Consider the following 14,256-nt stretch of genomic DNA (forward strand, 5'->3'; position numbering starts at 1 on the left):
AAAAAAAATCTGTATACTGAAAACTATGAAACTTTGATGAGAAAAATTGAAGAAGACATAAAAAAATGAAAATATATTCCATGTTCATGGATTGGAAAAATTAACATTATTACAATGTTCATACTACCCAAAGTGATCTACAGATTAAATGTAATCCCTATCGAAATTCCAATGTGAGTTTTCCAAAAAAAAAAAAAAGTAAAAACCATGCTAAAATTCATATAGAACCAAAAAAGTCTATGAATAGTCAAGGCAATCTTGAGCAAAAAGAACAAATCAGAGACTTTGTACTACCTGACTTCAAATACTATTGCAAAGCCATAGTAATCAAAACAGTATGGTACTGGCATAAAAATGGATACATAGACCAATGGAAAAGAATAGCAAGCCCAGAAACAAACCCACATATTTACGGTCAATTGATTTTCAACAAAGGTGCCAAGAATACATAATGGGAAAAGGACAGTGTCTTCAATAAATGATGTCAGATAAACTGGATATCCATATGCAGAAAAATGAAATTAGACCCTTATCTCACACCATATTTTAAAAACTTCAAAATGGATTAAAGATGTAATCATACAACCTGAAACTGCAAAACCACTAGAAGAAAACATATGGGAAAAATGACATGACATTAATCTGGGCAATAATTTTTTGGATTTGACCCCAAAACCTCAGGCAACAAAACAAAAACAGACAGATAAAATTACATCATGTAAAAAGCTTCTGGATTCCTTTGGATTTTAATAGACATCTCAAAATCAACATATCCATAATCAATTTTCTAATCTTTCTTTCCAAAGTTGCTCCACTGCAGCCTTTGCCATCTTGTTGATAGCAACTCCATTTTTTCTAGTCGCTTAGAACCAAAACCTTAGAGATATTCCTGAGTCCTCTCCTACTCTCACATAGCACATCCAATATATCACAATATCTTTCTGGATCTACCTTAAATATATATCCTGAATCCAACGTTTCTTAACATTTCCTCTTATGTGACTTCAGTATGAGCCACCACAATATCCTAAATGCCCCTAACAACCTTTTGTGTTATACTTGTAGCTCCCAGGAATCTATTCCCTATACAGAAGTTGAGTAATAACGTCATGCCTCTGTAGTCCTCTAATGGCCATCTATTTTAGTCAAAATAAAAGACAAAGTCCTCTACAAGGCCTTACATGTTCTAGTCTCCTCCTGACACCACACTTCCCTGACTATTCTTGCTGTGCTTCCTGAATTTGTTCCACCCACAGTGGTCATCTAGCTATTCCTCACAATGCCAGAATATCTTCTTTTTACTGCTTGTATCTCTCCCATTTTAGAGTCTTTGTGTTACAGTTCCTGCTGTCTGGAACCTCAGACAGCCACATGGAACATCCCCGCATTCTTCAAATTTTCCTCAATTATCACCCTCTCAGCACAATCTCTCCCTACCACCCTATTTAAAATTGCAATCCCCTACATCACTTCTCTTGCAAGGCTCTACTTCCTAACCTCTAACTCTGCTTTACTTACTCATTTTTCCCAAAGCACGTATCACACTTTGCTTACTTACACCCCCATAATGTGAATTTCAGGAGACCAGGTGTATGTGTGTGTGTGCACGTGCATAATATCTTTTATTCACTGACATATCCAAGAAACTCATAAAGAATCTAGCACAAAGAGGTGCTCAATGAATACATGTAGAATGAGCTTACAATAAAAAAAAAACTGCATAAGCTGGGATTTAAAACTTTTTATCTTCAACTCATGATCATAAAGCTCTAATTAAAAATCTTCTGGATTGGGCTATCATTATAATAATTACTACTATACAACTGATCAAATGACAGAAAGATATTTTAAATTTTGATAATAATTAAACAAACAAACTTTATTGATAAAACACCATAATGAGACAAACCATGATCACATTTTTCTTCTTCATTTAATGAAGAAAGGTATATACTGGGATAAATTAAATGGTAAAGAGTTGTTCTTTTATTTTTTTAAAGGAGGTAGGAATTTTTGAAACATTTTATAAGATTAGGATTGATTATAATTGGAATAAATAATTCATTATATTTACTTAATAAAACAGGATTTACATACTTTGCTTAATACCACCTAATCTGAAAGAAATTAGGTGAAAATCTTATTGGTGAGTTTCATCTATTGTGTTTTGAAAAATTTAGTAACACCAACAGATATTTCAGTTACATTTTAAAAAGTCAGTACCAGTAAACTTCACTGCTTTTGTTTTTCCAAGAAGCTTTGCTTTCTAGCTAATGACATGCCCTGGGAATAGGTAATGAGTATGGCTAAGACTTTCTTATTCTTAAATGTAGGAAAGGACTGCTTTTAGCTTTCAATATTTCTCTTTTTTTTTTTTTTTTTTTTTTTTGAGACAGAGTCTCTCGCTGTCACCCAGGCTGGAGTGCAGTGGCATGATCTTGGCTCACTGCAACCTCTGCCTCCCGGCTTCAAGCCATTCTTGTGCCTCAGCCTCCCAAGTAGCTGGGATTACAGGCACACACCATCACAGCCGGCTAATTTTTTGTAGTTTTAGTAGAGACAGGGTTTCACCATGTTGCCCAGGCTGGTCTCGAATTCCTGAGCTCAGGCAATCCACCCACCTCAGCCTCCCAAAGTGCTAGGATTACAGGCGTGAGCCACCGCACCTGGCCAGCATTCAATATTTCTTATTAATACTTTCCTTCCTTTGCTCTTAGTGTACTTTCCTTAAGTGCACATATTCATTAACAATATCTGAGGGCATGGAGGAGGCACAGTCTTTAAATGAAAATCACCACTAGTCCTACCACTCAATTCTACTATATATCTAAATTTAAAACATCCTAACATGGGCCAAAATATGGCATCCTTACCCACTTTTCATCCATAACATACAGAAAAGAGAAGTTCCCCATAGGTTGTGGTAACTTGATTAATCAATCATAAAAGGCTTCCCCTTGATTTATGGAGCCCAGAGTGCATACCATTTGAGATGTATGTGCTTTCATTTCATAAAGTGAGAGAAGGACTGTTATGACGTCATGTGAGTTCCCACTCAATTTTTGGAAAGAGTAGAAAATGGAGAATATAGACATTGATTCCTTTGAAATTATTTCTATTTCTGTACCCCCTAGAAAGTTTTCATATCCCTTGAAGGTATCCTACCCCAGTTTGAAGATTACTGATAAAGTGCATTTCACTCCACTTCTCTACTGTGACTAAATGTACACTGCTGTGCTTATCCAATCTTACACAAAATCACTAAAACTTTTCATAGTAAGATCTAGCTCAGAGGATCTACTTGTTTAAATTCTTTTTTTTTTTTCTTTGAGATAGAGTCTCACTCTATTGCCCAGGCTGGAGTGCAATGGTGCAATCTCGGCTGACCGCAACTTCTACCTCACCAGTTCAAGTGATTCTCCTGCCTCAGCCTCCAGAGTATCTGGGACTACAGGCACCTGCCACCATGCCTGGCTAATTTTTTTGTATTTTTAGTAGAGTTGTGGTTTCACCGTGTTAGCCAGGATGGTCTCAATCTCCTGACCTTGTGATCCGCCTGCCTCGGTCCTGGGATTACAGGTGTGAGCCACCATGCCTGGCCTACTTGTTTAAATTCTTATGTAGGATTTCTTCATAATACATTGTACCAATGCTGTTCACTAGAATTTTGCTTATAACTAGCTTCTATGGATAGCTGCTCACTGAATTATTCACTTTGAGAAGGTAGTTTTGATTCTTTGGGTCAGGTATATGATGGTAAAGTTGGGGAAGCACCATCTTAGAAAAAGTCTCTTATGCTCCAGGAATGATGTCATGAAGTGCTAATTTCACAACTGCAATTCTTGAAGATTCTCAAGTTTTCTAATATAAACTTTTCACAGATCAGTTACTCATTCATCTCATGAAAAATGATAAGAATACTGTGTTATATGTCTGCCTACTCACTGGATGTAATGAAATATTTAAATGGCCACCTTTAGGTATCATACTTTGAGTGCTCACTTGCACGTCCACTGGATAATAATAGAAACTAATATGTATTGAGCATTAGCATATGTTGTAAAGAAAAATAGTCTAAAGGGACAAAAAAAAAAAAAAAAAGAAATGGTATCTGCCTCTCTTCTTCCTAATCCAGACTAAATTGACCAAGGAAAATGTAAAAATAAGGAAAAGTTGCATTGGTATTTAAAGCTAAAAGAAGAATGCCAGATGACACAAACATTGAAAAATATTTTAATAAAGCTCTAAATTAAAGAAATATACTCCAAGAAGCTTGCCATTTGCATTTACAAGAAAACAGCACTGCCTTTTGAGAATAAAGAAAAGGAGACTCCAAACCCCACAGTCATTTCTCCTAACTTAAAGAAAAACCATGAGACCAATAGGAAATATGCCATTGGGAATCCGTCTGTCTGCCCTAAATGACAAAACGTAAAGGCTGCAACAGGGCTCTGTAGAGACCAGCATCTGGGGTAAACATAAGTCTTGTGGCAGTAATGAGATAGAAGTGGAATGAGGCTGAAGAGAAGGTGGTAATGACAGGTGAAGCCAGTTGGACTTCCTGGGTCGAGTGGGGACTTTTCTGTCTGGCTAGAGGATTTTAAAAGCACCAATCAGCACTCTGTGTCTAGCTAAAGGATTATAAATGCACCAATCAGCACTCTGTAAAATGGACTAATCAGCGCTCTTAAAATGGACCAATCAGCAGGATGTGGGTGGGGCTAAATAAGGGAATAAAAGCTGGCCACCCAAGCTAGCAGTGGCAACCTGCTCAGGTCCCTTTCCATGCTGTGGAAGCTTTGTTCTTTCACTCTTCACAATAAATCTTGCTGCTGCTCACTCTTTGGGTCTGCACTACCTGTAAGAGCTGTAACACACACTGCAAAGGTCCGTGGCTTCCCTCCTGAAGTCAACAAGACCACAAACCCACTGGAAGGAAGAAACTCGGACACATCTGAACATCTGAAGGAACAAACCCCGGACACACCATCTTTAAGAGCTGTAACACTCACCGCGAGGGTCCGTGGCTTCATTCTTGAAGTAAGCAAGACCAAGAACTGACCGGAAGGAATAAATTCTAGACACAGTAACATCACCCAGAGTGGTACACCTAATACTTTAATAGAGTGAGCAACTGAACCTACAACAGTATCCCTTAACTGGGGCCTACTGGATATCCAATAAAAATCTTGGTGCCTTTCCTTCTCTTTTGAGTGTGAAAGGCAGACACACTCAAAAGCTTTCACTAGAATGTTCTGCTCTTCCTCCTCTGCTGTGTCTGCTAATTATGATTCCTTTGCAAGGAAGGTTGGTAGGGCAAGGTTCCCTGAAACTCAAAGTAAAATGATTATAATGATAGATGTGAATAGAAACCACATGAGATTTGAGGGCAGAGGTGTGAAAAACAGATGTTTGTTGCTCTCAAACTTAAAAAAAAAAAAAACTAAAATATTAATAAACAATAAAATATGGTTTAAAAGAAAAATATTTCTTGACACAAAAGGAGGAGAAAATAGTGCTCAAGAGGAAGGATAACATACTTTTGAAAGAGATCTGCTGGAGAATGATAATAGGCGATGAGGTAAAGATATCAAAGGGAGCAGATCGTGAAAGGCCCTATGGGTCACTGTGAGAATTTTCACTTATATTCTGTAACAAGTTAACACTAGGGGAGGATTTTGAGCAAAATACAGATAACATATGACATATTTTCATATACTCACATTGGCTAGTAGGTTAAATGTATTAATAAACTGAGAATGATATACTAAGAATAGAATTTTCCACTAGAGTAGAAACAGAGAGATTAATTATATTGTCATTGCAATAATCCAGGCTCCTCCAAAATGATAGTGTCTTGCCAGATCAAATTAGTGACAATTGTGACAAGTGATTGGATTCTGGAAACGTTACAAAGTTAAGAGTAAGGAGATCTGGGGAAAGAATAGATGCATGGTGCAAAAGAAATTTGATTAGAATTTATTTGAATTAAAAATAATAAGAATACAACTTTTTTTTCTCTTTGTATAGAGAGTCTCACTCTGTCACCCAGGCTGGAGTATGGTGGTATGATCTTGGCTCACTGCAACCTCTGCCTCCCACGTTCAAGCAATTCTCATACTTTAGTCTCCCGAGTAAGTAGCTGAGATTACAGACACGTACCACCACACCCAGCTAATTTTTGCATTTTTAGTAAATAAGGGATTTCTCCATGATGGCCAGGCTGGTCTTGAACTCCTGGCCTCAAGAGATCTGCCCACTGTGGCCTCCCAAAGTGTTGGAATTATAGGAGACTAAAAGGGTCCTGTGGAAAGTAAAACCTGGGTCAGATGTGGAATTGTCCTGAACGTGTTCCTTAATGTGTTCCTCTGCTTACACCTAGATCAACTGGCAAATGACAGAAGCCTTACTGGATCAAGGTGTTTAAAAATAATCTCTGCCAATTGATGGTAGATTATTAAGTTATGCAGATGATGGGCAGTTCCTAGAAAGTCGGGTTTAAAAATAAAAAAAAAAAAAACAAAAGGAGAGACATCGGTGCTAATACTCCACAAGGGAAAAAGATTTCACAGAATAAACCCAGACAAGTTACTAAGCAAATGAACAAACACACACCCAGAAACAACAGCCATTTCCTGGGGAGAAATATCAGGGTCCTGTACAGTTTTCCACAGAAAATTATGAGACATGCAAAGAAAGAGGGAAGTAAAATCCACATTGGGGGGAGACAGCAGTTAATAGAAACTGAGTATGGTACTCCCGATACAGTATTTAGCAAAGATTTCAAAGCAGCTACTACAAATATTTTCAAAGAACCAAACCAAGGGAAACCATGTAGAGAAAATTAAAGTATGACAACAAAGAACCAACAGATAGAGATTCTCAACAAGGTTTAGAAATTATTTTTTTAAAAAGAACCAAATAAAAATGTTAGAGTTCAGAAGTAAAATAACTAAACTAAACTCAGTATAGGAGCTCACCAACATATTCAAGATGGTAGAAGAATCACAGAATTTAATGATAGGTCAATATACATTATACAATCTGAAGAACAGAAAGGATAAGGATTGAAGAAAAATGAATAGCATCTTAGAGACTTGTGTAACAACATCAGCTATACTAATATACATGTAATGGAAGTCCCTGAAAAAAACAGAACAGGAGGGCAGAAAAAGAACTACATAAATCTATAGATCCAAGAAACCCAATAAACCCCAAGACAAATACAAAAATATCCATGAATCTACGTATTACAATGTTGAAAGACAAAGTCTTGAAAGCAACAACAAGAAAATAATTCATCACATATAAAGGAGCAATACAATTAATAGCCAGTTTCTCATCAGAAACAATGGAGGTCAGAAGGCCGTGGAATGACAAATTCAAAGTGCTGAAAGAAAAGTCAAAAAAAAAAAAGTCAACTAAAAATTCTATATCAAACAGAACTAACATTCATTAATGAAGGTAAACCTTCAGAAGAAAAATAATATATTTCCCCTAATAGTTCCAAGAAACATTATAGAAGTGAAACCCCTCAGTTTGAATTGGCCTGGCTAGGGTCACATATACATGCCTGGACTTCTACCCACACCAAATGGATATAGAGAGGGTTCCCCAACAAATAGTGAGGAAATGAATTCTGGGCAGGCAAAAATAACAAAGCAAACTTTTAGTCAGGTTACTGTGGTTTGAGAATGAGCTGATACAATGAGCTTAGAAGACAGCTGACCTGGTTGTCCATTCAGCATCTTTTCTGTCTGTTCTGGTAACAGCAACATCTTTATTTGTAGAATTTATTTACCCCTACATGGTTGACGGAAATGGTTGGTCACAGGATCCTCACAACAGAGTTGAACATGTTACCCAAGTTAGCTAATCTTTTCCCAGGAAATGTAATTAGTAGGTCTGAGGTACAAGGTAAAAAGGTAGTTATAATTTAGTCATCCAATGGCACAGTCATTGATATCCTGGAAATATCAAAAGGGATGGCCCAAGATACCCTGTTTCTAATATTTCCAAAGGTGCCTTAGTTCCTGTACTTCTAGAAGTCTAACTGTTTAACTTATTTAGATTCCGTGAGCAAATCAGTATATACCCATAAGTCCATTTTATTGTCTACATTAGCTAGCAACTTCTGTTGCATGCAGCCCAAACTCAGAATATAACAAGACTAGTTCAGAGGCTTTCATAAGAGTCACATTATGTCATATGTCCAAAAACAAAGTTAAACTTTAGACAAAATTCATGCCTGGCTCTGAATAGTAATAAACCAAGAATGCTTCTGTCATGGAAAGAGGACTATGAGAGGATGTGGTGCCAAAATGGACAGTTAAACTGACTTCAAATCTAGACTTGTGTCCCCTACACCTTCTCATACCTACACTTTAGTGTGCCAAAAAGGAAATTAACTAGTCAGAAGCAGAATAAAATAAAATAAAATAAAAACATTTCCAGATAAACAGATACTAAGATAATTCATTGCTACTTACAAAAAAAGTCTAAAGAAAGTCCTTCAGGCTGAAAAGGAAGTGACATCAGACTACAACACAAATCTACAAAAAGAAATAAAGAACACTATAAGTGACAAATGTGTGTACTAACATAAAAAGATTCTAAATATATCTTTTTTTTTCACACAAAGTTATATTCTATGACACAAAAGAATTCTATTTAAAATCAGCAAGGAAAGAAATCTTTGAAGTCCTGAAATATTTGGAAAGTAAACAATCCACTTCAAAATAACCCAGAAGTTAAATTTAAAAATCATAAGGTAAATTAGCAAATATCTTGAAATAAATGAAAACGAAACATACCAAAATGTATATGATGCAGCTAAAGCAATGCTTACAGGTAAATTTCTAGCTTTAAACACATACATTGATAAAGAAACATCTCAAATCCATAACCTAAATTTCTACAAAAAAAAAAAAAAAAAACTGGAAAAATAAGAGCAAACTATACAAAAGTAAGCAGAAAAACATAATAATGCTTAGAAGAGAAATCAATAAAAGAAAAAATAGGCTGGGCGCGGTGGCTCACGCGTGTAATCTCAGCACTTTGAGAGGCTGTGGTGGGCAAATCACTTGAGACCAGGAGTTTGAGACCAGTCTGGCCAACATGGGAAAACCCTGTCTCTACTGAAAATACAAAAATTAGCCAGGCATGGTGGTAGGCACCTGTAATCCTGGCTACTCGGGAGGCTGAGGCAGGAAAATTGCTTGAACCTAGGAGGTAGAGGTTGCAGTGAGCCAAGAGTGCATCACTGCACTCCAGCCTGGGTGAAAGAGTAAGACACCATACTCTCTACTAAAAATACAAAAAATTAGCCGGGCGCGGTGGCAGGCGCCTGTAGTCCCAGCTACTCAGGAGGCTGAGGCAGGAGAATGGCGTGAACCCAGGAGGCGGAGCTTGCAGTGAGACGAGATCACGCCACTGCACTCCAGCCTGGGCGACAGAGCGAGACTCTGTCTCAAAAAAAAAAAAAGAAAGAAGGAAGGAAGGAAGGAGGGAGGGAGGGAAGGAAGGAAGGAAGGAATGAAGGAAGGAAGGAAGGGAAAAGAAAAAAGAAAGAAAAAAGGAAAAATAGAAAAATAATAAATAAAATTATTGAAGTAAAAAATTGGTTTTTGGAAAAGATTAGTATTTACAAATGTTCATTTAGACTGATCAAAAAATAAAGAGAAGAAACAAATCACCAAAAGAGTACATCAATTCTTACCCTAGAGAAATTAAAAGGATTATAAAGGAATCTCATAAACAGCTTTATACCAATGAATTAGACAACTTTTAGGAAATGGGCAAATTCCTACAAACATACAAATTACCAAAAGTTAATTTTAAAGGAAGCAGAAAAATCTGAATAGATCTTTAAAAAGGAAAGAGATTGAGTTAATTATTAAAAATTTTTTTCATTAAGAAAATCCCAGGCCCAGATGGCTGCACTAGTTAAATCTATCAAACATGGAAGAAATAGCAGCAGTCAGGGTAAAATGGTGGACAGGAGACAAGGCTAACATGCAGCTCCCATTTGGATGGACAGAACAGCATGTGGAGACTGACACCATGGACTTTTGCTCCAAGAACTACCACAGAAACATACCAGGAAAACTGAGAGAATTCACAGATCCTTTGAAAGATGTGCACACCACTGCAAATTCCATAAGAGAGACAAAAAACTGTGACTTCCCAAAGTGTGAGGGAGGGAATTCCTGCCTCCAAACACACATCCTCACTGGGGAACTGGAAAAATCCAGATTATGGGAGGACATAAGCTTTCCTAGAGCTGAAACAGATTTAGCGCAAAATATAAAAGTAAAAGCAGCAGCGGGAAGAGGCTTGTAGGCACTCCCATTCTCCAGCTCAAACCCAGGGAAGTCACTCCTCACTATATTTCACAGGGGCCTTTGGGGAAGGCAGCTGGCAGAATTTGGGAGAAACACAGGGTGAAAGAAACTTTCAACCGAACTTTGAAATAATTTTGACTGGGAACAAACTCTTGTGAGCAGAATTTAGGGGGGCGAACAGGAACTGCTACAGAAAGGAGCGCAAGACCATGACCCACAGTGTGGGCAGACAGGGAGAGGTGAGGCCTGAAAGCTGTGTTTGTCTTCTCAGTAGGAAAGTTTACATCCTGGGGCAAGGTCTGAGGCTCTCGCATAGACTGCCTGGAGATAAACTTGGTGCTGTTAGCGGAGCATGACGGGAGCGAGACCAGCTTCACCAGCTGCGTGGGAGCTGGCTGAGGCCTATCACTACTGGCTTTCCTCCACTTCTCTAGTGACAGAAGCAGCCATAATCCCCTCTGGAACACAACTCTATTGGCTAGAGAACCACACCCCATCCCTCACAATGGCTGTGGCAAGCCCTGCACAGGAGAGTCTGAGCTCAGACCTGCCTAACCCTGTACCCCACCTGATGTATTTCTCTACCTGCCCCAGTGCTGATCACAAAAGACATAAATTCTTGGGAGCTTTATGGCCCCATCCATCACCTGAGAAACCCAAATATTTATCCTGGCCAACTTAGGGCAAGCTTATATCCCCTTTCTATTATTGCAGCTGGTGCTCTCTTGAAAGTGTCTCCTGGTTGCAGGTCAATAAACTGAGGACATTACAGCTACTCATGACAGAATAATCCTGCTCCAAAGAAGGAGAAACCAACAGCTAACTCCACTGCCTGCAACACCCTGGTTAACCAGAGGTCCTGAGTCTGTCCACATGACAACTTCACTGCTAGCATAACCAACATTCGAGAAAGCCAGCACATTAAACATATCTACAACCAAAGACTCTCACAGTCTACTTCACTCCTCTTTCACCTCCACCAGAGCAGGTGCTGGTATCCATGGCTGGGAGACCTGAACACAGATCACATCGCGGGACTCTGCAGACATTCCCCAGCACCAGCCCAAAGCCTGGTAGCCCTGCTGGGTGGCTAGACCCAGAAAAGCAAAATCACTGCAGTCCAGCTCTCAGGAAGGGGGAGTGCATAACAACAAGGGATCACCCTGTGGGACAAAAGAATCTGAACAGCAGCCCTTGAGTTTCACATTTTTCCACTAAAATTGTCTATCCAAATGAGAAGGAATCAGAAAAGTAATTCTAATAATATGACAAAACAGAGTTCTATAACACCCCAAAAGACTACACTAGCTCCCCATCAATAAATCCAAACCAAGAAGAAACCTCTGAATTACCAGATGAAGAATTCAGAGGGTTAATTATTAACTTACTTAAGGAGATACCAGAGAAAGGTGAAAAACAACTTAAATAAATTTTAAAAAACAATACAGGATATGAATGAAAAATGCTCCAGAGAAATAGATATCATGAAAAAAAAACAATCACAACTTCTGGAAATGAAAGACACAGAGAAATACAAACTGCATTGTAGAGTGTCAACAATGGACTAGAACAAGTAGAAGAAAGAACTTCAGAGCTCAAAGAGAAAGTTTTTGAATTAACCCAATCGGACAAAGACAAAGAAAGAAGAATTATAAAAAATGAACAAAGCCTCCATTGGGATTATGTTAGACAGTCACATCTAAGAATAATTGGTGATCCTGAGGAAGAAGAGAATCTAAATGTTTGGAAAACTTATTTGAGAGAATGATTGAGGAAAACTTCCCTGGCCTTGCTAGAGATCTAGACATCCAAATACAAGAAGCTCAAAGAACATCTGGGAAATTCAGTGCAAAAGATCATCACATAGGCACATAGTCAACAGGTTATCTAAAGTCAAGACGAAGGAAAGAATCTTAAGAAATGTGAGGCAAAAGCATCAGGTAACCTATAAAGGAAAATTTATCAGATTAACAGCAGATTTCTGAGCAGAAACCCTATAAGCCAGAAATGACTGGGGTCCTATCCTTAGCCTTCTCAAACAAAATAATTGCAAGCCAAGAATTCTATATCCAGCAAAACTAAGCTTCATAAATGAAGGTAGCAAATACTGAGAGAATTCACCACTACCAAGCCAGCACTAAAATAAATGATAAAAGGAGTTCTATATCTTGAAACAAAACCTTGAAACACACCAAAATAGAACCTCTTTAAAGCATGTCTCACAGGACCTATAAAACAATACCACAATGAAAAAAAAAAAAAAAACACAAGGTATTCAGGCAACAACTAGCATGATGAATAGAACAGCATCTCACATCTTATTACTAATGTTAAATGTAAATGGCCTAAAAGTTCCACTTAAAATATACAGAATGGCAGAATAGATAAGAACTCACCAACCAAGTATCTTCTGTCTTCAGGAGACTCATCTAACACATAAGGACTCATGTAAACTTAAGGTAAAAGGGTGGAAAAATATATTCCATGCAAATGGAAACCAAAACTGAGCAGGAGTAGCTATTCTTAAATCAGACAAAACAGACTTTAAAGCAACAACAGTTTCAAAAGACAAAGAGGAACATTATATAATGATGAAAGGATCAGTCTAATAGGAAAATATCATAATCCTAAATATGTATGCACCTAATACTGGAGCTCCCACATTTATAAAACAGACTTAAGAAATGAGATTGATGGTAACATATTAATAGTGGAGGACTTCAATATTCCACTGAGACCACTAGACAGGTCATCAAGACAGAAGTCAACAAAGACACAATGAACTTAAACTATACCCTAGAACAAATGGACTTAACAAATATTTACAGAACATTCTAACCAACAACCACAGAATATACATTATTTTCAGCAGAACCTGGAACATTCTCCAAGACAGACCATATGATAGACCACAAAACAAGTCTCAATTTAAGAAAATCAAAATTGTATCAACTACCCTCTCAGAACACAGTAGAAGAAAACTGGAAATTGACTCCAAAAGGAACCCTCAAAACAATACAAATACATGGAAATTAAATAATCTGCTCCAGGCCAGGCATGGTGGCTCATGCCTGTAATCCCAGCACTTCAGGAGGCCAAGGCAGGTATATCACCTGATGTCAGGAGTTCGAGACCAGCCTGGTCAACATGGCAAAACCCCGTCTCTACTAAAAATACGAAAATTAGCTAGGTGTGGTGGCACACACCTGCAATCCCAGCTACTTGGAAGGCTGAGGCAGGAGAATCGCTAGAACCCACCAGGCAGAGGTTGCAGTGAGCTGAGATGGCACCACTGTACTCCAGCATGTGTGACAGAATGAGATTCCATCTCAATAATAATAATAATAATAATGATAATGATAATCTGCCCCAGAATGATCTTTGGGTCAACAACAAAGTCAAGATGGAAGTTAAAAAATTCTTGTGAACTGAATGATAATAGTGACACAACCTATCAAAACCTCTGGGATACGGCAAAAGCAGTGCTAAGAAGGAAGTTCACAACATTAAATGCCTACATCAAAAATTCTGAAAGAGCATAAATAGACAATCTAAGGTCACACCTCAAGGAACTAGAGAAACAAGAACAAATCCAAACCAAGCAGAAGAAAAGAAATAAAGATCAGGCTGGGTGCGGTGGCTCACACCTATAATCCCAGCACTTTGGGAGGCCGAGGGAGGTGGATCACCTGAGGTGAGGAGTTCAAGACTCACCTGGCCAACATAGTGAAACCCTGTCTCTACTAAAAATACAAAATATTAGCCAGGCGTGGTGGCAGGTGCCTGTAATCACAGCTACTTGGGAGGCTGAGGCAGGAGAATCACTTGAACCTCAAACCGGGAGGCAGAGGTTGCAGTGAGCTGAGATCACATCAGTGAACTCCAGCCTGGCAACAGAGCAAGACTCCATCTG

The 14,256-nt window shown here is 38.2% G+C and overlaps 1 protein-coding gene and 1 pseudogene across 1 annotated transcript in view; one reads left to right on the plus strand and one right to left on the minus strand.

Moving 5' to 3' along the window:
- LOC105535221 (serine/arginine-rich splicing factor 1-like) overlaps positions 1-5,844 on the minus strand; it is an 18,036-nt gene extending 12,192 nt beyond the window's left edge. The window contains 1 exon segment of the mRNA XM_011974227.1: positions 5,836-5,844. The gene's annotated coding sequence lies outside the window, so the exon portion shown is untranslated.
- Positions 1-14,256, plus strand: part of LOC105535243 — a 104,107-nt pseudogene that overhangs the window by 9,544 nt on the left and 80,307 nt on the right.

The sequence above is a fragment of the Mandrillus leucophaeus genome, unplaced genomic scaffold (genome assembly GCF_000951045.1).
Source record: "Mandrillus leucophaeus isolate KB7577 unplaced genomic scaffold, Mleu.le_1.0 Scaffold143, whole genome shotgun sequence".
Taxonomy (NCBI): domain Eukaryota; kingdom Metazoa; phylum Chordata; class Mammalia; order Primates; family Cercopithecidae; genus Mandrillus; species Mandrillus leucophaeus.